General features: G+C 35.7%; 1 long non-coding RNA gene across 1 annotated transcript in view; it reads right to left on the minus strand.

Moving 5' to 3' along the window:
• LOC135580717 (uncharacterized) overlaps positions 1-25,531 on the minus strand; it is a 169,145-nt gene that overhangs the window by 115,630 nt on the left and 27,984 nt on the right. Inside the window, exon 2 of the long non-coding RNA XR_010475695.1 lies at positions 3,408-3,458. This is a non-coding gene — a long non-coding RNA (uncharacterized LOC135580717). The remainder of the gene's footprint in view (positions 1-3,407; positions 3,459-25,531) is intronic.

A 25,531-nucleotide genomic window follows, 5' to 3' on the forward strand; every position in this document is an offset into this window, starting at 1 on the left:
TGGTGTAACTATTTATGATATTTAGGACGACTGAGTGCTTGCTACGGAGTTAAAGCATAGGCTACCTAAAGAAGGAAGCCCAGGGAGAAAGGAAGATAGTCTATATGGAGCATCCTTGCAAATACACCGAAGCAACTGGCAGGTTTCTACCAAAAAATATGGTGTGCTCTGAGGCCAAATTTGGCATCACAGTCATTCTGATGAAGCTGAGTAGAAAGTTACAGTGCAATCTAGAGAAATAAATACATTTTCAAATGCTACCAGCTAGTATCTGTTAAATTGCTATTACCTACAAAAATCAACATAGGAACTGCTTCTTCTCAAAACAGAAGTAACGAGAGTATGGAGACATCCAAACATACAGGATAGTCAGTACACAGCAGATATTAAAGTAATTCTTCATCTGAAAACCTATTGATTTAGTTTGCTGATGTACCAGAAACGCTACTTTCATTAAGTGTAGGACATCACTGTATCAGATGAAATGCAAATATCCACTACACCTCCAGTAATCCTAAATCAACTTACCAAATACAACATGAAATAGTTTACTAGCAGTTAATCCATCTCAGCCTGGAATTCTCAGTAATTTTCATGTTTACAAGATTTATCTGCATTCTACTCCCTTTACATGTGCACAGGTGAAAACACATTCCAACTCATAACAAAAAACTCTGAAACCGTTACAATATTTTTTTGAAGTGTGAATTGTTTCTGATAATACTATCTGACCTTTCTTTCATACCAACAAGGTGCTACGAACACTTTTCTCCTGACAAATCCTTGTGATGCAGTAGTACTGTTATCAGAACAGAATGAACTAACCAATGTTTCCACTCAGACGTCACCAGGTGACAGCCTCTTGTCCCAGTCTGTTAGGATAACAGATGCAGATCTCTATTTCAGATATTTATGGCAAAAGGTGGCATTCTGTTCATAAAACTCCAGGCACATGCATGTTGACAACCCATGTGCATCTGATTCCACACATTTTGACTTTTAAGTATGTGGGGAGGATGGAAGGAAACAGCGTTTCTTTCAAGTGACAGTGCTATAAAACAATCTTTCAGGTAACAATGTCATTGATTTCAATTACACAGAGTCACCAGAAAATGCCTTCTCTTAGTACTTTAATGCTTAAGTAGACAACACACTTTCCATCTATGGCCATAATAAAACATATTTGGCAAATAAATGGGAAAAACTGGTAAAAAAGTAGCATTTTATATGGAAAAGCCTGCTAGTTCAAGAAAAGCTATTTATCTTCATGTAGGTGATGACAATTATTTCATGCCTTTACATTAGGTTATCTATCACCAGATAAACATTATACGACACTAACTTTGCATTTTTCTTAAGATACAGCATTTTATTAGAAGTTTTGTCATTCAGTCTCAGCCAGGTCGTCAATTCTGAAAACCGCTTTTAAAGTAGTTTTAATAGTTGCCTGACTCACTATAGGTAGATCCACACATTTATGACCAGCTATCCTGGGACACTGGAAAAGTGTGAATTAGTGATCACGCACAGAAACAAAACAGTTCCTTCAGTTACCGGTAATAGAATTTGGGAGCACAAAGATTACAAATGCTATTTGTCACACATTATATACTCTGTTTCTATGACATAAACTTGGGTTTGCTCTATATAGAAAGCCCAGGCAATAGTATCAGTAACTGCAGAACATTTTGAAACGACTTTACTAACAAATGGATTATTGAGTCCTCAGAATAAGAGTTTTTATAGTGCACAACATGAAAAGTATATCTAGCATGCGGATGGGGAAAACGAGGTACTGGGTCTTGAGGACAGTAATGAGGTCAAGTCAGCTGTTCCACAGTGGCTAGTATTATTAATAAATACCTGAGGGAAATCTTATAGGCATAGAACTAATAGAAATACAAGTTAAGGTCCTACTATTATCTTAAGTAATATAATTTAAGTATTAACATGGTAAAACATTAGAATATTTTAATTGCCTTTCAACTGCTGAAAACAAATTGTTGTAATCATTAACTGTTGAACATTAGAAATCCCACTTATTCATTAAGGTTATTTAATGTTTGTAAAGTTACTTGACTATCATTTCATTACTGGAAATTCAGAATCATTATCCTTTTCAAAGTCATCCTTTTCAGAGAGATGTTCTTCAACTGCCTGCCAGGATACCAAATATTTACCAACAACGTGGAATCAGCATAGACTGAATAAAATGTATAGATGTATAGGCCTTCTAGAAAGCAATGCTCCTTTACAAATCTCTGTGGTTTGGTACCAAATATATATGGCATGATTAATTTCTTAGGTGTTGCAGGAATATCTGAAGAAAATTAATGGCCATAAATATGAAGAATCTAAGAAGGTAAGCTGAAAGTAAAGAGCAAAAAAAAGCTTCTATCACTGAAGTAGAGTAGGAAGACAAAACCATCAACATTATTTAAACAAAGGTGAAGATGTAGAAGTTACTACGACCAGAATTTCACACCAGAGATCTTACATAGAAGTTGCTCTGCTCCTTCAACCTTAAATACTAAGTTTCCAGAACGATATTGTATAACCACAAGTTTCAGGTGCAGTTCCAAGGTACAATGTAATGTAATATGCCTACAGGTACTAGCTCGGAACCAGGCAATGCAGTTAAAATATTGTCATGATTTGCAAACCAGCAAGGTTTTATGAACCAATTCAGATCATCTCCAATATTTTTAATTTATTATATATATATATATATATATATGACAAAAGAAAAATGAAATCCACACAACAGCATTAGTCTTCTTAATGTCTACAGCATATTTTTGTTAAGACTTTTGCCTTACTACATGTTAAAACTTTCTGAACATTTTGACAGTATTCACAACCACTTATAATGTTGAAAGTTATTTTCCTAATGGGGGGGTGGGAGGGAAACCACATTGTTATTAGAATAAAATACATATTTTGCAATATTTTAAAATAAGTATAATTAAGGTGTATTGTAAGATGCAGTAATGATTAACAGAGAAAGTCACTCCAGAAACGAGTCTTTAAACAACCTTGGTTTTCAAATCCTGTCATTTTTCACTAGAGCCATGAGTTGTCATTCAGAGGAAGCTGTCATTGTACCGACACACTGCAACAGGAGCTCCAGGGTAATTGTGCAGATTAAGAAACAAAATATTCATGTCCCATTTGAATGAATGGCAAAGTTGTAAGGCAAATTTGTGTTTGATTAACTTAGTAACGTAGCTAGTCTTCCGAGATATTCCCATGGGAACTGGGAACCCAAGGGTACATGTTACACGAACTGACTTCTTTTGGTTACTTCCCATGTTATTGCTAATTCAAAAGAGAGGTTTTCATGACTAAACCACTGTCTTTTACAGGGTTTTAATAACTTTAAAAGTTTACTGCAAGTTCACACATACCAGTTTCTGGAAACCAGAGAAAGCAATGGATCAGGCATAACAGGGCAGTACCTGAAAATAGAAACATACAGACATAAATTAGAAAGTAGCAGAAATTACAAATTGAAGAACAGAAGCACATAAGTAATGGGTTTTGTTTCCTCCACTTTCCTGAAGGTTTCAGAAGGTTTTGCAAAACCAACATTTTTATCAAAACCATATAATATGCAAATCTTCCATAAGCACTTATTTTCCTGCAGTTTACTGAATCTTGAGTAAAAACTAACTTCATAAAGATTGGACGCCTGAATTTTCTGTCAAGGTAACAATCTCTTTATAATACTCCCTGGTCTATCTGGAGAAATCCTGAAAAACATCAGAAAGAAGGCGAAAAGAAGCTTAGCCCACTATGCTAAAGGCTACTGGTAAAGGATTATTCTCCTTCTTTTCTTTTTCATTCACAGTGGTGTTCTTGGGAACAGATTTATTTTGTACTTCTGGTGTCTAATAACAGCTGTTATACATTTATTTTCCCACTATCCTGCCACAGTAATGTTATCCTACTTAACTCTGCAGCTCTTTCTGACATAAAAATGCACCCACCATGACATTCCTTAATACTGTAACAAACTGGCTGTGACCTGGGACTTCACGGCTGTTACCAGTGCACACTCCAGTTGATTTAACTGTCCCGTAGTACTAATGGATAGAAGTCATTACCATATAATTGCTACCAATAATTTAAAACCTATAAAAGAGAAAATGCCCAATTTTAATGCCTAGATTGGCAGACACTTTACTTTCAGAAACAAGTATTTAACTTAGCCTTTAAGTAGAAGAATCACTCTGTGGGTTTTGGGGGTTTTTTTTGTGGTATTTGTTGTTGTTGTTGTTCTGTTTGGGGGGTTTTTGTTTCATTTTTGTTTGGTTTGGTTGTGGGGTTTTGTTTGTGTGGTATTTTGTTTGTTTGTTTTCAAATTAGTATACTGCTGTTTCTCAGACAATCTCATAGATCCATTTCCAACCCATGTCAGTTGTTGGGATCCAAACAGTGGCTGAAACAGTTTGGATATGTGGGGAACGAACACTTCGATCAGAATGCATTTATTATCAAGAATGCATAAACTGGAGTTCAGAGCCTTGATTTAAATTGCAGCATTATTCTTTCGGTATCAGAAAGACCACCTGTTTTCCAGGTCACTTGTACCTGGAGTCAAAAGGCAATAAACCTTTTTAACAAATCTAAATTAGATTAGAGGAATTATGATATCTGTCAGGAAGAAAGTACAGATTCCAGTATCAAAATGCTACCACTTTATCAATCTTTCTCTACAGTATAAAGTACACCACTACATTGGCTTTGAAACCCAACTTTAACAAGTCTCGTACCCACAGAACTACCCTTATCTTCTGCTCATATTTCCACTGTGCTTCTGTTGTTTTGTTAGAATTACTGTTTCACCCATCACAAACCTCCTCATACAGAACACAAGTGATGGGTAGAGACATGATTTTCCTAAGAAAACTTATCAGTAATTATTAGGATCCACAAAGTTGACTTATTTCTAACCAGCTTTGACCAGGGGTAAAATGAAGGAAACACTAAAAGAGTAACAGCTTTGTCCACAATTTCAATTTCCTTCTAAGATCAAAGACTCATTTAGAAAAAATAAAAATTTTTTTTAAAAGTGACTGTTTTTTCTATTTGTTTGTGGTTTGCTTGGTTGTTGTTTTGTTTTGTTTCATGAGAAGCTACATGTAGCTGGAGATGTTGATTTGTTTGTTGCAAAAGATTTTTAAGCATAAAAATCTAGACATTTCTATCCATCACTACTTCTCTCAAGTATCCTTTAAGACAGAGTCTAAAGAGTCAGACACCTGCCAGATACCCAACCTTCAGTGTAAAGTTTCCTGAGGTTCTCATGAAATTCCCATTTATGTCCAAACTGTCATGTATTTGCAGGGTGCTGCAGAGAACCTGGTGAACAACCTAGGTGGTTATTGTTGTTTGCTTTGTTGTTTGGGGTTTTTTCTGTGTTTTTTTCCTTTGTTTTAAAAGTCCAACATTCCCTGCATGCACTGACACCATGGCATGTCTTCCAATAATAATGAAAGATAACAGCATGACATCTATTTTATTTTTTATTTTTCTTGAGCTATAAGTCATCTTTGTAAGATAATGATTACTTCATGAATGATTAACCCATCATGTACATAAGGTAGATAGAAGACAAATTTTAAGTTGTTTATTCTGCATTTTCATTGCCAAAGTAGTAGAATGGCTTTGTTTTTGCAATTTCATGCTGATTACATTCTGTATTAATATTAAAATCCTAATCAGTGGGACTACCCTAAATATTCCTGAAGACATAAATCACAGAGGAATATGTCAGCCCCTTCTTTCAATTAAAAAAATAAATGAAGCAAGGAAATAAGCTGGAATAAGAATGCCAGAAGTATTTTTCAGGGGACATGCTCTTCATATAGTATTTTTGTTCCTTGCACAAATTGACTAATAGGCATAAAGGAAGTGAACAGGAGGAAGCCCAGTCTGATTCCTCTTTGATTTTCTGAGATTGTTTTGTTCTTACTGGAACACCTGAAATGCACATACAGGGGTTTTTTGTTTGTTTCACAAGTAAAGCTTCTATTTCCCTTGACTTTCTGTATGACAGAGCATACAATCAAGCTCAAGCTGTGGACAGCACTTCTTTCTCTGTGCTGCTTCATTACCAGGAACAGCACTGGCAGTCACATACAACAGTACAACCCCATCCTGCAGCTCTTGGCTAAATCCACATGTATATTTGTATTAGACATAATCCAGCAATAAAAGGCTACATTTGTAAAAAGACCATTTGCACGAGTTCCTCATCTACACTGGAATCATAGCAGAAAGAAGCTCAAGAGACCATCTAAAACAAAAAGGGGAAATTCAAACTGGGAACATCTCAACATTGGGAAGATTTACAATTCAGTTTTTGAACTTAACAAACATACCAACTTAAAGGTGCATTTTTTGAAAAAAAATTATGTATCAGGGTCACATAAATCTTCTGAAATACAGTGTCATGAATAAAGAACTACCATGAAATCCACACAACTCAGATTTTATGCAGACTGCATTCGAAAATGAGGTAGGTTTTTTGTACATTGCTTGGAAAGCTACCATTACATCAGTTGCAGTTCTGTATAATTCCAGTAGGTACTGCGGTAAACTGCCACATAATGTAAAAATAATTTAAAATAAAAATATATACATATATAAAATTTTGCATTCACCAGGGTCAGGAGAAAACACTTTATTTTGTAGGAAGTCCATTTCACATGACCTTCCGCTTAATTCCTTCTGCATTTTCTCTATGTTATCAGTCCTGCTGGTTTTAACAGGAATTACAAAAAAAATGAACACATCACTAACTCATAGGGACCCTAACATGTAGAAAAAAAGGACAGACTTAAGTGGAGCCTGAGGCCAACTGAGGCAATGTGAATGCAGTGATTACCATAGGAGAAGCTTTAAATAATTTTAACTGTATTTGCCTATGGATTTAAATATATATATATATATATATATATATGAAGTTGTCAATAAGCCAAAAATATTTCAAAATAAAAGCAAATAGACAATGCTATATAGGACAAATACATCGAAATAATCACAAACAGGAACAAAGAAGAGGCTCATCTGTTCACTCCTATTTTTAAAATCCATGTCTTATTACAGTTCTACAATTTCCTACATCAAGGTGTGTCTTCATATTTGACTTCTGGCACAAAGGACACCAGCTGTCTAGTAAAGTATTGGTTAAGAGAAATTATCATTTCAAATTATAATGAACAAAAATATTGTGCCAAGAAGAATTTTTCAAACAGTATGGAAAGGCAGATTATTTACTAAAGTTTTCATTTCTTGTCTTTATTGAATGCTTCATTTCACATCTTTCATTTTAGTCATCTTTGATTTCTTTTATATTTATAATGTGCAATTTGAATACACGAAGAGAACATGAAAAGTGGAGGATGTTTTCAATATAACAATTTAAAAAATCCTGACATTGAAGTTCTTTTTTAAAAAGTTGCAGATCTCAAGGAAAGCTAGTAATAAACTGTCCCCTTCCTAGACACAATTACTATCATAAACTATTGATGCATTTATCTTCTATTTTATCATGTATTCTTTTTCTTACATTTTTGTACAAAATTAGAGTAAAGCATACATACTCATATTGAGGGTCTGAGTCTTTTAAATAAGACTCTGCGTTACAACTACACTTGAAGATTGCTTTTTTACACTATACATATAATTTCTGGTAGTACTTAAAACATTCATCCAAATCAACAAGACCTAACAGCACCTGACAGTTCAGATTTCTGGGTAGCATTGTAACTGACAGCAATTGCACACTTCTTAAAAGTCAATTCAATGTGTATCTAGTGAACAATATTTTTTAATAAAGTCTCTGAACTCTTGTTCCATTGGAGACCTAGCCAAAGTATTAATTAGAGGTATTAGAGCTATCAATTTAATAAAGCCCTAAGTCCAACCTCTACTGAGAGTTTTGTGACTATCAAGCTTTCTTTCACTATCAGCACCAGAAGTTCATAGTAATTACAGCCTCCTCCCTCCCCCAGGGACAAGGTTTAAGAGTTCAAGCAGTACAAAGCTAACACCTCCTACGTGCCGTTAACTTGTTGGAAAGGTAGAAAGCTGTTGGAAATGTACTACTGGGAAAGAAAGAAGAAATAAATTTTGTGTCAGCTGATTTTGTTGCAAACGTTTTCTCCTTTGTGATGAAAGATAGGTTAACCAAAGTCAAGGTGACCAAAGTATCCCTTCACATGTTCTAATCTTCAAAGAATTACCACATGCACACACTACTGCTAAGACATTTTTAGACATTTTGTAGACATTTGGATGTGGAGATTTGGCATAACTTTGGGACAGATTTTATCAGGAAATAATTTTGCTTATGGAACTTGTTCCCCATCACTCTAGCACCTGTATCTGCATGACAGATAAAGTCGCTCATGGGAAAATCAGGATAGCATTTTTCGAGGTGGTTTTGCAATACTATTAATGATCCTTACCCATCAACTTTACCAGTAGAAACAAATGAGAATGTGTTAAGGCAAGACTAGATACATAATGACAGAGACAAATGAGACACAGGCTTCATCAATGTGCTGCTGTCGCAGTACAGAATCCAACTGACATTATAACACACAAAACACATTTTTTATGTAAAAGACTGAAAATAGACAGAAAAAGGCAATACTTACATACAATATGCAGTTACAAAATTACTGAGGAACGTTGATTAAAACATTTTACCCCACTTATTATGCATACACTATTTTGAATTCATTGAATGTTGAGAACTCAGACTAATCTTACCATAATGATCTTCATAAAGATGCTGGTTAATTGGGAAATATAATGCTTACCAGTACTTTGGGGGCTGAAGTTACATGGTGAAAAACAAAATACCATGTAATTCAGATTTTTAGATACTGAACTAATTTCACAGAAAACAAAGCTTGCATATTTAGCAGGAAACCATCAAAATTCAAAATAGAAGACAGCTTGAAATAAATGATGTCTTATTTTAGTAAGCAAATTTTGTTTAATTGCACTTTTGAATGGAATTCAGCTTTTAATATAAGATAAAGTTTTTAGTGAGCAGTACATAACAAAAAGCATAGCACAATCAGAGCACAATAAAGAACATTCCCACTATACATATACTCAATCTAGAGCATTATGATTCAAAGATATCACTTATCCTTACTAAATCAGGGGAATGTTTTGACACAAAATCCAAGCTGAATGCTTCTCTGGAGAACATTCAAATCCTTCTTTAATACTTAAACTCAATTCACCGTGATGCTATTCCCATTCTGTACATATACACTGAAATCAAACTGCTATTTTAATTATTTCAATATAAAAGAAAGTATTTCAGAGAGCTGAGGCCCTTTGGAGTGGTGTCGTACAAGAGTTAACATATTCAGCCAGAGGAACGCAACCCTCTCAGCAATATGGATTGCCACATGGAGGAAAACTAGAAGTTTTCATGCCACCTCATGGGAAAACTTTGGCTGCCATTTTCCCCAGCTCCCTCCCTGCTAGGAAACAATTGATCTGTCAGAGCTTCAAGATGAGCTGATTGAACAATCCCAAGACAAGGATTACAGCTTGGTATCTTGAGTCCATGTACTTGAGCAGCATTTCTTTGCCTGTTTTCACATGAGTGATTTACCATATTCTATTCTTTTGTTTGTTTGTTTTGAAGTTTGTCTTTCCTCATTAGAGACATTTGCATTCCTAGGGAAACGTGCACCTGATTTGCATATTTGTTAAATCCAGAAATATAAACAGTCTTGAATATTAGTACGGTGACAGAACATCATGATGTAAATAATTCAAAAGAGTCTCATAACAATTTCAGCACATATCTCTCAGGGTAATTTGCACAAGTGCTCTGTGTTGTGGCATTATGAAGAAAATTATTTTGATGCAAGCCAAAAAGATACAACTACAAGTAAAACCATGTTAACTTATAATTTTGTCCAACTTATTACAAAAAAAAAAAATTAAATGGGTGAAGGGAAAATGTATTAAAAGTGAAATATTTAGATAAATGGATTTCAAATTTCCATTGCCTTGTGAGTACTGCTGTTCAACAGCCAGATCTACAGAGATGCCTCTTGAGGGTACAGCAGTCTAACCACAAGAAATCCCATTGAGTAACAACATTTTGAAGATTTGAGAGTACACTACTTGAATCCACCTAAGACTTTCTTTGAGTTCTTTGGAGTTCCACACAATTGCCATGTAATTCTCCTTTCAGCAAAGCAGAAGATAATAAGCATTAACACTTTTTCACTTCTCAATCCTTATTACCATCAGTTGTGCTGCACAGAGTATTAGACTTTCACAAGGACTGAAAACAGTCTTTTTGAAGTGATTTTAAGTTATAGTTGTTATGACAGAAGTTCAAAGAATCTTCAGTTATTTTATTATCTCTCCTATCATGTAAGTTACATAGAAACAGAGAATTGTTTATGGCATCAGCTGATCTAATGTCTTTCCTTGTTACTTACGTAGTTCTGTTTCTGAAATGCTTATGTGCTGTAGAAGCCAAATCATACCCTGGCTTCCAGAAGTCTGCTTCCCTGCCCTCCCCACAGATGACATGCAGCTTTAGAGATTGCTTTCCTTATGGGAAGACAAATAGTTTCCCCTTCTTTTTGTGTCTCTCCTGTGGTTTTCATTTGAATACAGGAAGAACAGTACCAAAGCACAGCACTGCCTAATATTTATTTGTAGATAGAGAAGCTGCTGAGAAACATTCAATTCAGATAAGAGCAACAAGGCAGATGGGTAACTTCAGTTTACTCTCAAGCATGTCTGCTATTTCAGGACATGTGTCAAATAGTCCCACAGGACAAAGGGAAAAAAGTTCACTGTCTTTCCCCTAAACTGAAGATTTCGGTGCTAGAATATTCATAGGTGAGATGGAAACCATGAACACAGCTGTACTTCTGCTGAATGCAAAAGCTAGCAACGAAGATGACCAAGGGCCCAGCGGTACAAGTTTGACTTGTCTTCAACAAATGCAGGAAACTACTACTCAGACAGAGCTAGGAACCAGACATAGAACAAAAAAGGAATTTAAGATCTACAAAATGCCTCTAGCAGGGGAAATGAGACACCAAATTATTCAATCTCTGCTGGTTTCAGAAACACTTAAAGCCTGTGTCTGTACAAGGTGATACTATGTACTTATTCTAGGAAATAAATGCGTTAGCCTGGACATGAGTCATGAACAGAAATGTTTTTTCCCCCTCCAAAGTTTAGAAAATAGCCTTTAATATGCAATAAAGAACATTATTTGACCTTTAGAGTTTGAAACTGCGTAAGTCAACCTTGTGACTTGCCCAGACACCCAGTATAAACTGTCTGAACCTCCTATCTTAGCTATACTTACACTTAAAAAAAAAAAGGAGTGTGTTAAATAAAGTTAAATCTATATATTCTTAGAAAATAAAAAGTATGATTACTTTTTCAGAAAGCACTAAACATCATCACTTTATATTCTACCTATTGATATAAAGAAGCATATAACCATTATTTCTAAATGCAGAACTCCACAATAAATTATTTATTTTATAATTATATTCATTTGAAAATCAGATAGTGGTATAAACATACTGATAATATATTTATCTTCTAAATGCAATAATGCAATTTTGCCTTTGAATATTAACATCTCAGATTCAGTATTTTGAATAAAATGTGTAGAGTAAAAAATAGAAAGTGGTTGCTCAGTTAATCAAAATCAGAAGCCAACTTAAAACAAACCAAACAAACAAACCTCACCAAAAACAACAAAAATCCCCACCAGGTATAGCTTAAAAGATAAGTTTGTCATCTATTTTTCCTCCAAAACTTCAAATCAACTTAACTATGAAATGTCACAGATGAAACAACCCCAAAATGCCCAGAATGCAGTATTTCTTGTATTGCTACTGATACAATAGACTAGAACACTTTCAAATCTTTGCTTATGAGATCTTTATCCTGATTTGAACAGCATGATATTGATTTTTTTTTAAGCTCAAGGGCATACTGAGAATCAGGGTGTTATGTATTTTTCCCAAATAGGAAGATTTCCATGACAAAGGCAGACAACTTAGCACCATGCTGTGTGAAAAAACTGATAGCTGAGGCTGGAAAATGCCAAGGTTGGAGCACAGAGCTTGTTCACACATTCACCTCCTCATACGGGTTGCTGAGTCTGCTGTGAGGTGCCTGTGACAGCAGCAAAGGAGCCTGACGTGGCACAGAGGTTCACAATGGCTGGTGTGGGGCTGGAACAAGTTAGTTTGCATTAAACAGGCTACAGACTGCTAACGGAAAGAGCAAAAGTCCGGGACAAGTGATAGAACACCTTTGCCTTAGAACACATCTTGAGAAATTGGGCTAACTAGTTTGAAGTACTGAGTTACAGCAATATCCTCTCATTAAGACATCACACAGCATTAAGCTAAACTATGTTGAGAAGTGAAAATGAGATAACATTTTAATGCTATCTAAATATCTATCTCGTTGCAGGTTGTACACAGCAAGTCTACTAAATTTTCTACATTTTCATTACTTTGTCTTCAAAACTACTATGTATGTCAAAATTCTCATGCCAAGGACAATTAACTACTTATATCTGATGTAATTGTGACTTGAATTTTTAGGAAAAGCCATTCTTTTATGCTTCCAATCTTGTGACTTGCTCAGATCACCATAGAAATTTCAAATGATCAAACATAACATGGATGCTTACAAAGGTGAAAGAAAACCCCTATTTGTAGTTGTCAGCCCTCATCATTTTGCTTGTCTGGAAAAAAATAATAAATAATATCCGCCACTTAAAAAATATTTATGCTACTTGACAAGCACAGGAAGCACAAACAGCCCACAGCTTCAAGCAAAACAGTCTCTTTGGGTGCAATTTGCTTCATAAAACTAGTTCACTATTACACACATAAAATGAATAATTTCTATGTTGAAAGTTTATCATGTATAAGAGTACACATATCTTGATGTTCCTATTTAAGTTACTAAGTGCTACATCAGTTTGTAAACACTTACATCTAACAGTTTTCTCCTCTAAACCTTCCTCTATGCTCTAGCATTTTTTGCTTTCCAGAAGAATCTCAGTATTTCTAGTTTTGTGCAATATTTCATAAAGGCAAGGGGCATTTATAAGGCAGATTTACAGAGTTTGTGGTCAGGTGGATTTCTGCTTATGTGTCAGCTGAATGTATTTTCTTAGTAGAGTGTCTATATAGTTGATGGCTGCAGTCAGATAACAGAAAAGTAATAGCACTAGGAGGCATACAAGCAACCCAGGGAAGTTATGTCTATTTAATGGGGATGGATTGTCCCCTGTGAAATTTTTAAAGCATAATATACAAAACAATGACTCATTGGTTGAGAAAGCGGCCAGTTCTGTTGCAGAACAGCTTCAGAAAAACTGTTACCACCTCAGTAAAAGAGGTGAACCAGAAAGCTTGAACACTGACTCAGCAAATTAATGCTTGACCACATTGCCACAGATGCTGGAAATCTGAAGACTGTTTTTCATCCACAGTAATGATACACAGAATGTCAGAAGCATTAATTTGTAGGTGAGGAAGCAAAAAGTAAATTTTTGCTTGCTAAAAGGAAATAGTGGCTCCAGAGCTAGATTATACAATGTCAACTTTCATTAATAACTGTCTTAAAAGTAATTTGAATGAGAAGGCAAAGAAGTAGTTGAAAATTAGAAGGAATTCTTCTGTCCATTTGAAAAAGTAGATACTCCAGGAGTCAGTGGTAGCGTTCTCTGCTAAGCTTTCGAATACTGCAAATATTAGTTATGCCTTATACTACCCATGAAATCCCACATAATTAGGGAAGTCAGCATACTATGTTGTATGTGCAATACACAGAGTTAATAATGTTTTCTATTAAGTTTTCCTTTTGATGTAGCACTAGACATTAGCTTCTGCTAATGTGTTTACCACCGTAGAAACAATACACTCAAATTCCTGTTATACGTGGGAGTCATAAAACTTTTCATACATTATTATATTGCATACAAAACCGTGCATATTTGATAGAAATGTTTCTAGAAATCCAGCCCCATTACCCTTATATTATGCTCCAATTCCTATTGCTCTGGTTTGAGTTCTTTCCTTACAAGAGAAACTTAATTTATTATAAAAGAGATCAACACTAGAAGCAGCAGGAACATCGTGGTTTACTGTGAAAATGGGCAAAAACACTGCCACAGTCCTTTATCATTGCTCATTCTTCCAAAATGACAACTTTATGTAACACTAAGAAGAGCTGACTGCTTTCTATCGTGTTGTACTGACAGCTTTTGGCATAAGCAATTATGACTCAATTTAAAAAACCCAAGGGAGCGCATTTGCGCATGAACACTAGAGATGGGCCAGCTCTTTTTCAAACAGCTATTAAGCATAACAAAATGGCCTTTGAGTTCTCCCTGGTCATTCCTCACCTTCCAGATTAACTGAAAAAAAAAAAAAAAAGCTAGTAGGCAAATGAGGAAATTTAAAAATACGAAAATAGAGCACAAGAGTGAGAAAGACTGAGAAGAAATGATTGCAAATGGTAGAGGAGAATACTGTAAATCTTTTCATGACAATGTTTATTATAGATGAAGTAGCACTTGCTCTCACTAGAAACAGCCATTTATTTTCCATGCATCTTTCCAAATAGGATAAACTGGAGGAGAGAGGTTGTTATATTTTTTTCTGTGTATTAATTCGAGCATTGTGTGACAGCATATTTCACGCCAGCTTCCCAACCTATTATGCATCCCACAGACTAAACAGAAGCCTGACATATTAATAAAACCAGAAATACTAAAGTTGATCACCCCCAAATCAAATGACTTGTGACCAATCAAATCAAGAGTTGTAGTAATTATTTCCCCTATGTGAACAAATTTTCATATTTTTATTCCCAAAACACAATAAATAGCTTCTGGGAGCAGTACTGTGTGTTACCTCACTGGTGAATCTTTCAGTCCTGAGGTATGCAGGTAGTCTAAGGGACTGTGTGTGTTAATTGTCACCTGATAATTGCGTTTTCCTTATCAACCACCTGGCTTCTGACTAAATAACTAGTGTGGCTCCTAAAAGAAAAATTATTAATGTCAGTATTTTGGTTCTTCTCTGGTAGCAAGTGAAGTATACCTAGACACCAAGACTCCTTTTGCACCATCTCCAAATATATCCTTCTCCAGTACTGGGGCAAGATTTGCAGAACTGCTCTATATTGCTTCCTAAACAGAAAAAAATTATGAAGCTGTGATGAGAAATTGGACCTAGAAATAGATTGTTCTTTTACAGTCAACTAAAGCAAAGTAAGAAACCCAAACTGTTCTTTTGTTGAATATCAAGGTTGCAGTTCAATCTTCCACTGCCATTAGCTGACCAAGATATTTCATAATAGCCACTATTAAGTTCAAGTCCGACGTCTTCTTCTCTTGAGGAGATGCCTGTGCCCAGGAAGGTGCATTGCTTCCCAGGTTTCACTGACCCATTCTCCACTCTCCATCTGTAGCTAGAGCCCAAATGATTCAGCACAGCAGATTGTGAATGCCAGTTCTAAGCCTGCTCTAGTTCTTGCTGCCACTGAAACTGTCACCACAAAGCATCACTGGGATGAGAAGACATTTTTCTATTCTGTCTTACACAGGGGTGCTTTCAGCAGCTTTTTCATCTTTAGAAGCTGAGTGTTGAAGAACAACACTGCAGAATTTACAGTATTTAAAAAAAATTGAAAAGCATTTTAATTGACTATGCACACATTTGTGCTGCTGACATCAGTACATATTTGGGACAAGTTGCCTTGGAAATACAAAGAGCTGACAACTCTTGGCATGCCAGTTCTCAATAGCTCAGACAGTTCCTAGTCTCAGAAATTCTGTGGTTTATATTAAAATAAATACAGGCAGGAGAACAGGTCATAACTCCTCTTATTAATCCACATTACTCTTGTTGTACTTTTCCTCTTCTGCCTCCTAAGTATGTTAATTTTTTTGGAATCATTTGCCAGCTAGTTTGTGAGAAATCCTATGATCTAGGCTTGTTTTCAAGCTCAGGTCTTTGCTCTGTACTTCCTAGACAGATCACCCACTGACATCCATTAACTTCAAATAACTTTCCTAAACATTAAAGTATGCTTACTTCCTTCTATCAAATCTAACCACAAATTTATTAATGTTGATGTATTAAATAAATATTAATACTAGATTTACAGAAAAAAAATGCACCTAAAAATTATTAATACATATGTCTTAATGGAGATAAGATTTAAATCTTCCTATATTGTGTACTTCTGTTTATTCTAGGTATTGACATTGCTTGATACCTTGTTAATTAGGTACTCCTATCTGAATAGCTATTTAGGTACCCGTGGGATGACCCCTGTGTTAAAGAACTGCCTCATTTGGAACTGTTAGCAGTAATCAGTAGAGGAACCAGGTAGTGTCACAACTTCAAAAGCATGTCAGGGTTTTGCAGAACATGACACATATTTCAGTCAGCATTTCTGAATGCATTCATTAGCCCCAGACAGTAGAAATCCACAGGATTCCTATTGCCAGGATTCCTGTACATCTACAGCAATAAATTTATTTAAGCCTGGAATAAGTTCCAGTTTAATTCCATCCTCTTACTTCTAAGTGCACTTCTTTTCTCTGAAATCAAATCAAAACTCAAAACAAAAATCAAAGTCAACCAAGGCTAAGCTGGAGAAAACAAATACGTTGTGGGAAGAGGACGGGAGTTTGTCTGGTTCCTTCTTTCTCAACGATTCAGGCTGTAAAACTTTTTTCCTTGTCCAAACTCTTTGCTGATACCAGCTTATGACAGCTGTAACAGCTTATCACAGAGAAATCAGTTGTCTAGAACAGCTAAAGATCTGGCTTAGTCTGTCTCAGGCACTGTTTCTGGGTGCTGTTTATGTTATTCATGTCTATGTATCATTTTTTCAGGCTTGGCAGTTGATTTCTGCCTCCAGGTCCAAAGTAAGAAATCTAGATTATTCTGAAACTGAGAATATATCTGTGTTGTGCTTCTTTAAGTATTAATTTGTTTATTATGCAGCTACTTTTTAAAAAGTAGCTTGGTAAAAAATATGAAATAATGTGGGTTTTAATTATTTTAAAACTATTGATTTTATGCAGCAGTGGGTGATTTTTCTGTGAATTGAAGACTATTGCCCCATTTCCTCTTATTGACAAGTGACAAACTAGCATAATTCCATGATGGCTAGAAAATATTGATGCAATACTTTCTTCAGTTTTAACCATTTAACTCAGTTATACAAAATAATTCCATGTGGTATGCTGTATCATTTTTTGATTTAAGGATCCAGTCTTCAGAAGAGGAAAGATCAAAGAGAAGTGAATGAATTTGGATTCAGATAGACATTCTTGCTAAAAAATATTAATGCTATTGTCCTTAAAGCATTGCCATAAGTTCTTGCCTTATATACTTCCTTTAGAGGTTCTTGGATTCCTCTCAGCACCAGAGTTTTGAGTGTTAGCATAACGGTGTGCTGGGAATGTGATTCTGTCATGTTTCACCTTCTCCCTACCAAAGAAGGGAGAAAAAATAAAAAGCCCTCACACTAAATCGTATTTCTAGAATATGCCAGTCACAGGAACCACACTGGGCTTTGAAAAATTGTGCCAAGGCAGTGATGAGCAAGGTTTCATTGGCTCCTTTTTCTTCACAAACTCATTTACTGGTTAGAGACTCATTAACAGATGACATATGAGCAAAAATTGTGCCCTCAGCCATTGTCTCAAAGTGAAAATATGTAAAGGAAGATTCATCTGGACAGTTTCTCTGCAGGAACATGCAGGACAGGATAAAGCATGCCCCACAGGAGATATCCTGCAGAGTTCCTACAAGTTTTCAGCAGTGGTTCAGTCTGGATATGGAATTTCTTCAAGTGAACTCACCTTCCACATCCCTGAAGCTACAGCTTTGCAAGCCTATAAGTACAAGCCCAGCAACGTAATGAGCTCCCTGCAGATTTCTTCCTCATGCACACAGAAGTATGTGCAAAATATAAAGTAATATTGCTAATTAGGCAGGAAAAAAAAAATAAAAAAGCCCTGTAATTCTAGTTCCCCCAAGGAGTTGGGCTGGTCCCTTGCACTGAGGTCACAAGATGACCTTGTCCCTGTAAGGCTTAGCTTTACTGCAGAAAAACTGCAGTGCAAACACATTTGACATGGCTTTCTGAAACTCAGCTTTTAACGCTGCTGGGAGACCAATGTCTTTTTACAAGAACATTCTCTACTGTCTATGGATGAAAGCTTTCCAACAAGTGGCCAGCTTCTTTATTGACAATTATATTGATGGCTCAATAACAGAAACAGAAAACAAAGGTGAACTAGTGGCGCACACGTAGCTGTTTCCTGTAGTGCATTGACTAGAGAATGGTCATCAATAACAGTCAATATACAAAATCAAAGTAGTACAACACTCCCCAATGATAATTTCTTTCCTGAAAGTCTGCATTTTATAATTTAACCTACCTTGCGCTGTCAGGGTTACCTTTAACAAATGAGGCTTATTTCGAGCCGTTATAGGTCTCACAATGACAAATAAATTAAGGTTTACTAAAAATCAGAGTGACCATCCATAATGGAATAATCCTAAATGAAGAGAGACTGGACAAGAAATAAAAACTTATAATAAATACAAGTTAATTGTTGTAGAACACAGAGCTTCCTGGAAGATTTAAGAGAAAACAGTTGCTCTAGAAATGTTGATATGATAAAACTCACACTATCCACAGAAACAGAAATCTCTTAAAATGGACTATGCTCTAACATCCCAGCCCAACAGCGTAACAGGGTGTTTCTGTGGGGTAAAGGACACCATACTTCAACCTCCTTTCTTGCCTTTCTCAGACAAATGACTTAAAATTCATTCTCCTATATTAAATGGCAGAGTTCTAACACTCTGCCTATACTGAGTCAGGAAGCTGCACATCTGTCCTGGCTCAGTTATCTGTTTTCATTAAGAAGCTCTCAAAGCTGGACAACCATTTAAATCATGGATTTAGTACGACTTGGAACAAGACATTTTGAAATTTCAACTTCTGCCAGTTTAAATTGTTTTGAAAATCAACTCCAACACAACTACCATTGTGATATGTTTCCCTAAGTACAGACATTAGTAAATATTTGCCATTAAATGCTTAAACTGAAAAGGTAACATTTATAACTTAAGAGTAATGAAGTTTGTGTAGCTAAATGGTAAGATTTGAAATATTAAGCTTGATGAGACATTTGAAAGCATGTTATCTCCTTGTGTTTCCTTGAGCTGTACACTGATCAGTATGCTATTCAGCAGTAAGCTGCAAGAGGCTTATGTAAAGTAAGATATATAGATGGGACCAAATCTGACTAAAAAAAAAAAAAAAACAACAGAAACTTCAGGAAGGAGGGAGTAGAAATTCCTTCCCAATCCAAACTCTGGGATTGTAAATCAGGCAAATTTTCACGGCTCCTGAAGCAAAACCGAGAGAATAAGAACCACAAGAAGAGCCTTGCTATAAAGAATGTTCTATGCCTGAATATATCTCATAGGTAATTCTCTCCAAGAAATTTCTCTGTATGTAACTTCTACTTTCACACATAATTAAGAGCTGTCATGATTCAGGTAAAGAGTTGCAGAAAGTAGAATAGTAATTGCAATCTTCCACCAGAGGCAGATGTAATAATCTTTCACAAAACAGTATCTGCCTTGAGAACAGAACTGCTGTTTCTGTCACCTTCCAAAAGCACGTGGAAATCTGCTACGGTAAATTAACTTGGAAACAAGTAGAAACTCTGCTGGATAGTGCTTTGCATACAAATGTGTATAAGAGAAAGAAGCAAGAGATTAAAAAAGAGATTCAGATTAGCTGAGCATTTTGTAGGTGGGGGTATGGAGGTGTTCTTAAAGAGGTTGGCACCTACCAGCAAAAGTCACTCTCCAGCTCTCATTTGCAGCTCATTTTTCACCAAATTTTTAAAGAAACAGAACTTGTAAATACGCAAGATTGCCTATGTAAAAGTAAAAAAAAAAAAAAAAAAAATTTACCTGTAGCATTTCCACTCGTATCTCTTTTTCCATCTGAAACATCTCTATGTATATGTGCTGCAGCCTGCATGACTTAATACTATGAAGTAGGTGTTCTCCCTTCCTACCTTCTAATAACATTCACAGTTCATGTGTAACACCACAGAAACCTTCAGAGGGCACTTTCATTGTTATTCTGAATATAAGCATTTGGAATAATGTGGTTCTCCTCTGAGACTGATATCTCCAGTGGCATTTTTATGAAATCTGTTCAGCACTGATGTGACTGCATATGCATTACACCCTCCTTGCAGCATGTGCTGTTCAGAACGCTTTCTTCTGAGAATTGCTTGAAGCCTCAGACATTAAACAGTTGCACAGAATCCAATAAAGTTTTTAACTATTAAGATGTAAAGCTTTGAAAGATGACCCATGAACCAAGACTTTAAGCATGATTTTTGCCTACTACAGCTAGGCAAAATGCTTACTAAAGGGCTGTACAACAAAAGGAAAATGATGAATACTTCATGCAGAAGGACTGAATTTTTTCCTTTCTTTAACAAAGTAGGATTCATCATTTTCTTCATTCCCTGCTACATTGCCGTATTTTCTTCTAGCGATGTTTTTGAAGTTGGACATTTTGCTTTACCATTTAATCTGTCATGCAACTCAAAATAAATCAATAATCTTATTGGAGTCCACTAATGTTTACATCTATTTTCTTTCTTGGCTTTATTTTCTTCTATTTTTATCAGCAGTGATTGTTTCCAGTAATTTCATACAACCACTTTCTGTAAGTGATGCATCAACAGAACTTAATATCATTATTTTACATTATCAATTATGATACGTACTGGAATGAATGAGAAAAAATAAGTAAATACCTTCCAAAAAAGAATTTTAAAAGACTGCTGAGATAGCAGGAAATTCAGTCATTCAATAAACATGTTTCTTTGTTTTCATAGGTGTAAGTAAACTTGGATTAATGTCATATTAGCCATGCAATCTGTAAACTAGTTTTATTTCATTGCTTTACAGTAAGATTTAATGTCTTGCACTTGAGCTTAACCTATGACACTTGAATTTTGATGTGAAATATCCATTTTGCATAACCAATACCCTCTATTTAAGTTTATGAATTAGCTCCCTTTTCTTGGAGGTGGGATGGAAGCGGTGAAAGTTTTTCAAAATAGCTTTAATGTGTCAGCAGAGATACAAACTTCCAAATAGCACATAAACAAATGCTATCTCTTTATTCTCACCTGCCTTTGTAACCTTCCCATACTTTGCTTGCTCCTCAAGGAACTCTCTGCCTTTATTTCTTTGGCACAAAAGTGAAATTCTCTCTCTCCCCGTTCTGGTAGTTACTAAAATGCTTATCAAAAGACAGTGTATTGGTTTGTACTTCCAGTAGTTTTACTCCACTTGAAGTTTTAAACATCCAATAACTGGCTATATCAGAGAAGTCCATGAGGACCAGCAGAAAAGCTGACTCCACTCTATGATGAAAAATGCAAAGATGCTCAGAATCACTCTAGGAACTTATTTCTTAACTGACAAACTTGAACAGGGTCCATTCCCAGGTGGCTCAAAGAGCTGCCTTATAAATAATTTACCGAGAAGAAGGTCTTTCACCTTACTTAAGAGAAACACTACTTAGATTGCAGGGCAGCAGATTTCTGTTCATTTGTTTGTTTGTTTGTTTGTTTCTTCAGTGGATTGGCATAGTCTGTTCCTCCAGAATGTGGCCAAAACAAACTTGGGAGGAACTTGAAGCTGCCTGGCTGTGAAATAACCTCCTGTGGCAGCAGGAGAAAGAGCAGTCTGCAGTGGCCTCACAGATCAGTGGAGAGACATTAACAAGACTAATCCAACCCATATCTTAAAAATACAGACGCAGCGACTAGTAGCAAACCAACCTCAGTATTATAAGTGATACAAAAGAGCTCTGCTAGATTAAGGAAACATTGACAAAAGGAATTTGCGAAACTATATTCTCTTAGAACATGTACATTTCACAAAACACAAATTTCTTTTCACTTTTCACTGATACAGTTGTTAATTACCTTCAGCCCACTTTTTGTACCATGTAGCACTTCGGCATACTTTCCTCTACATTCTTCTCAATGGCAAACTGCGTGAGCATGCAATGGCTGTGAGATAGTTTCTTTCAGGTCTTATTCTTTTGGGTGAAATTCCCACAGCTGATATTCTTACAGTGATCTAGCACAGCCTTAAGTTATAGCCATTTGGCTTTGTTGAAACGTGGAAATTCTGCTGATCGTTCCCAAAAGATCCAATTAATAGTTGTGCAGAACTACGTTGCATATGTAAGAGATAGTATTGAGAACATCAGTAAAGAGACTATTACAGCATGAAGTTTTGAAATATTATTCGGGTTTTTTTGTTTCTTAATGAACTGTTAACGGAACAAGGCCAAAAAGCCTATTACAAACTAGTGCTAAGGATGCTTGTATTATAATGATTTTTTGTACTATCTGTGCAATACAAAAAGTTTTCTTTTCTGCTGAATAAAAATAAAGGACTTTGAAGAGGAAGAAATGACAAGGAACAGAGAGAAGCTACAGGCAGTAAATATAACCCCCAAACAAAGCACAGGATCAAATTTCAGCAAAACCATCGGCAGTCCATCTTCAGCTCTGCAATTCTCTTGGTTTTCTGCAAAACAGACTCCTGGTCTGAGAGAAGACTGTTAATAATTCCACATTCTGAGACTTCCACATCTCTCTCAAGCGTGTTCACAAAGCAAGAACAGTATTGCATTAATCTATTCCATGAGTATACATGACTTGAGTAACAGTTTCAGATATATAACTAAAAAAAAAACCCAGCATGGTATTGCACATCAGCAGGGGTTTGACAAAAAAAAAAAAAACCACACCAACAAACCACACACACACAAAACAAAAACCAGAAAGGTTAGAATGGTTTCAATATCTTTCAGTCAACATGATGGTTTATGAGTGCGCTTCATAACATGCTTTGTAAGTATAGTGATTCAGAAAGCTGAGTGGCTTAGCAGGCATTAAAAGTGAAGGTTGTAGCAGTTCGTGTTTCATTTTAGGCCTCTTCTGCTTAACTTTGCCTTCATGCTTGCTTGACTTTGTTCTGTTTCTCTTAATATAGATGTAGTTGAATTAAGACTTAATTAAATTTAACTGGAAAGCAAGTCCTTTTAGTGTCTTTGTATCAAGATATTTTAAAAGCTTTGCATATAGAGCTTGGTTCACATCTTTAAGTGTCTCAAAATATTTAGTACTATTTTTTTTAAGAGTGCAGCTTTATATAAAACATCCTCATCTATTCTTGTACATTAGTATATTATTTTTCATTTGACTTGAGCATCAGAGAATCATTTTGGTTGGAAAAGACGTTTAAGATCATTGACTCCAACCATTAACATAAGCATTCCCTTTCCCCCACCCTACACTTAGAAACTACTTCTTGACCAGAGGAGGTTTGAGGTATAAGGAAGTTTGGTTGGAGGGACTAAGTTCCAGAGAAAAGTGAGAAAACATGAGCATAGAGAATAGGGTCTTTAATTAATGGGGGGAAACAGGGAGTGAGGCAGGGCACACAGTGGTGAGCTTTCATTTGAACTACAGGCTGTTTCCCATGCACCGTTAACAGATTTTAGTTTCTTATTAAAAGGCCTGGGAGTTGTCTTTAGTTTGTATCTGCAACCCAGAGAGATTATATTCACCACTACCTGCCAAAAGAATCTTGTCTACAAGAAGCTACTGCTTACTAATAAACATAAAGAGAAGCACTGATGTGCAGAGCAGTTCTGCCACAGAAAACGCCAGTTAAATGATGCAGGAAATTAAAGGAGGAAGGTAAGGAATAGATACTGCAATACATCTTGACAGATCTCTTTTGGGAGAAGTCCACATGCTTCCCATCTAGTCAATATTTCAAGTGCTGTGCTTGCTCTCTCAGTATCCATCCCACCATTCTGTCAGAATTCAGACATGTCCTTACATTCTGGTCAGTTAGAGCAAGCAGTGGGCAACCAAAATAATCCCTGAGCAAAAATCTAGGCCAAAAATAATACCTATAGTAGTACCAGTAATTGCTTTCAGTAGAAAACCATAAAGATTTACCAGCTTTTTATTTTCCAGTACTGAAACCTCTCTTGGAGGAAGATTTGGCTGTGAACTTCGAGTTATGAATTAAAGGTAACTTGTATTGATTTTTGTCCTACAAATCTTAACAGCTTTATGCAGTTTTTGAAAGGGGTGTTGACAGAATCCTCAAATGGATTACAATGCCAGAGAACAAAAAGAAAACTGTGATCTTTTATTGAAGAACTGAAAGCCTAAATTCTAAGACACTTCCAGGTTTAAAGAACCTTAATGCAGGAGACACAATTTTCACCTGTCAGGGTATATTTTTTTTTTTTTTTTTTTTTTGAAGTCATGTTCATTTTTTTTCTGGCTGACTGTAAAGCAGAATACAGAGGTTGATGTTCAGCACATGGACTCCTTAATTGATGCATCATGAAGTAGTGTCTGGGATCCAGGCAGCACATGAACCAAACAATTTGCTAGATCTAGTCAATAAATATATGTCTAGAGTGCTTGTAATCCTGCCCCTTACTTAGCTGGGTACCTCTTATCACTGAATAACTGATTTGTCCAACCCCACATGCAAACCAGAACACCTTGAGAAGACAAGCTGTTCAAATACAGTGATCTCGAAAACAACTGAAATTCATACTTTTATAACAAAAGTTACAGTGACATCAACACTCTCAAATGGCCTTCCTAACACTGGCTACCATGTTATATTTGCAGAGGTGGAGCTTCAGATTCCAGTCTGTACAAAGTAGAAGCATGAAATACATTTGGAGTTTTGACACTCCAGAATTACATGACAGTTTGGAACCAATTTGACTTAGATGATTTTATACACAAATCATTTATTAAACATGTGCAGTAAAACAAAACCACTCAAATTCAGCCATAAAAAAAACCACTGGAAAACTGTGATTCTGTAAAAGCCTTTAAGAAAACATTTACATGAAGTACACATATGTAGATTGTATATATAAGGCTCTGGATTGAGATTAAAAATGCAGACAATTTGTTTCTAATAGAGCAATGTCAAGACTATAATTTTAATTACCTTTTTTAAATAAGAAACTAGGCAAGAAAAAATTCAATATCTGAAGTGAGAAAAGGACTGCATGGGGAAAAAAAAAAGTGATGTATTACTGTTTGGAGAGACATCTGTACTTTCCTTCCAGAACTCCTGTAGATTCTTAATTGATACATTTCTATACCACAGTTCAAAGCTCATGTGCATAAATCAACAGTTACAGACTTCAGGACTAAAAGTCATAAATACTGGCTTAGACATATGTCTTCTCAAGTTATCTTCCTTGGGATTTTTATGTATTTATTTGAATATTACCACCACCATCCCCAATGCCTCTGATCAGCATAAAGCTAATTATG

This window comes from Columba livia, chromosome 12, assembly GCF_036013475.1.
Source record: "Columba livia isolate bColLiv1 breed racing homer chromosome 12, bColLiv1.pat.W.v2, whole genome shotgun sequence".
Taxonomy (NCBI): Eukaryota; Metazoa; Chordata; class Aves; order Columbiformes; family Columbidae; genus Columba; species Columba livia.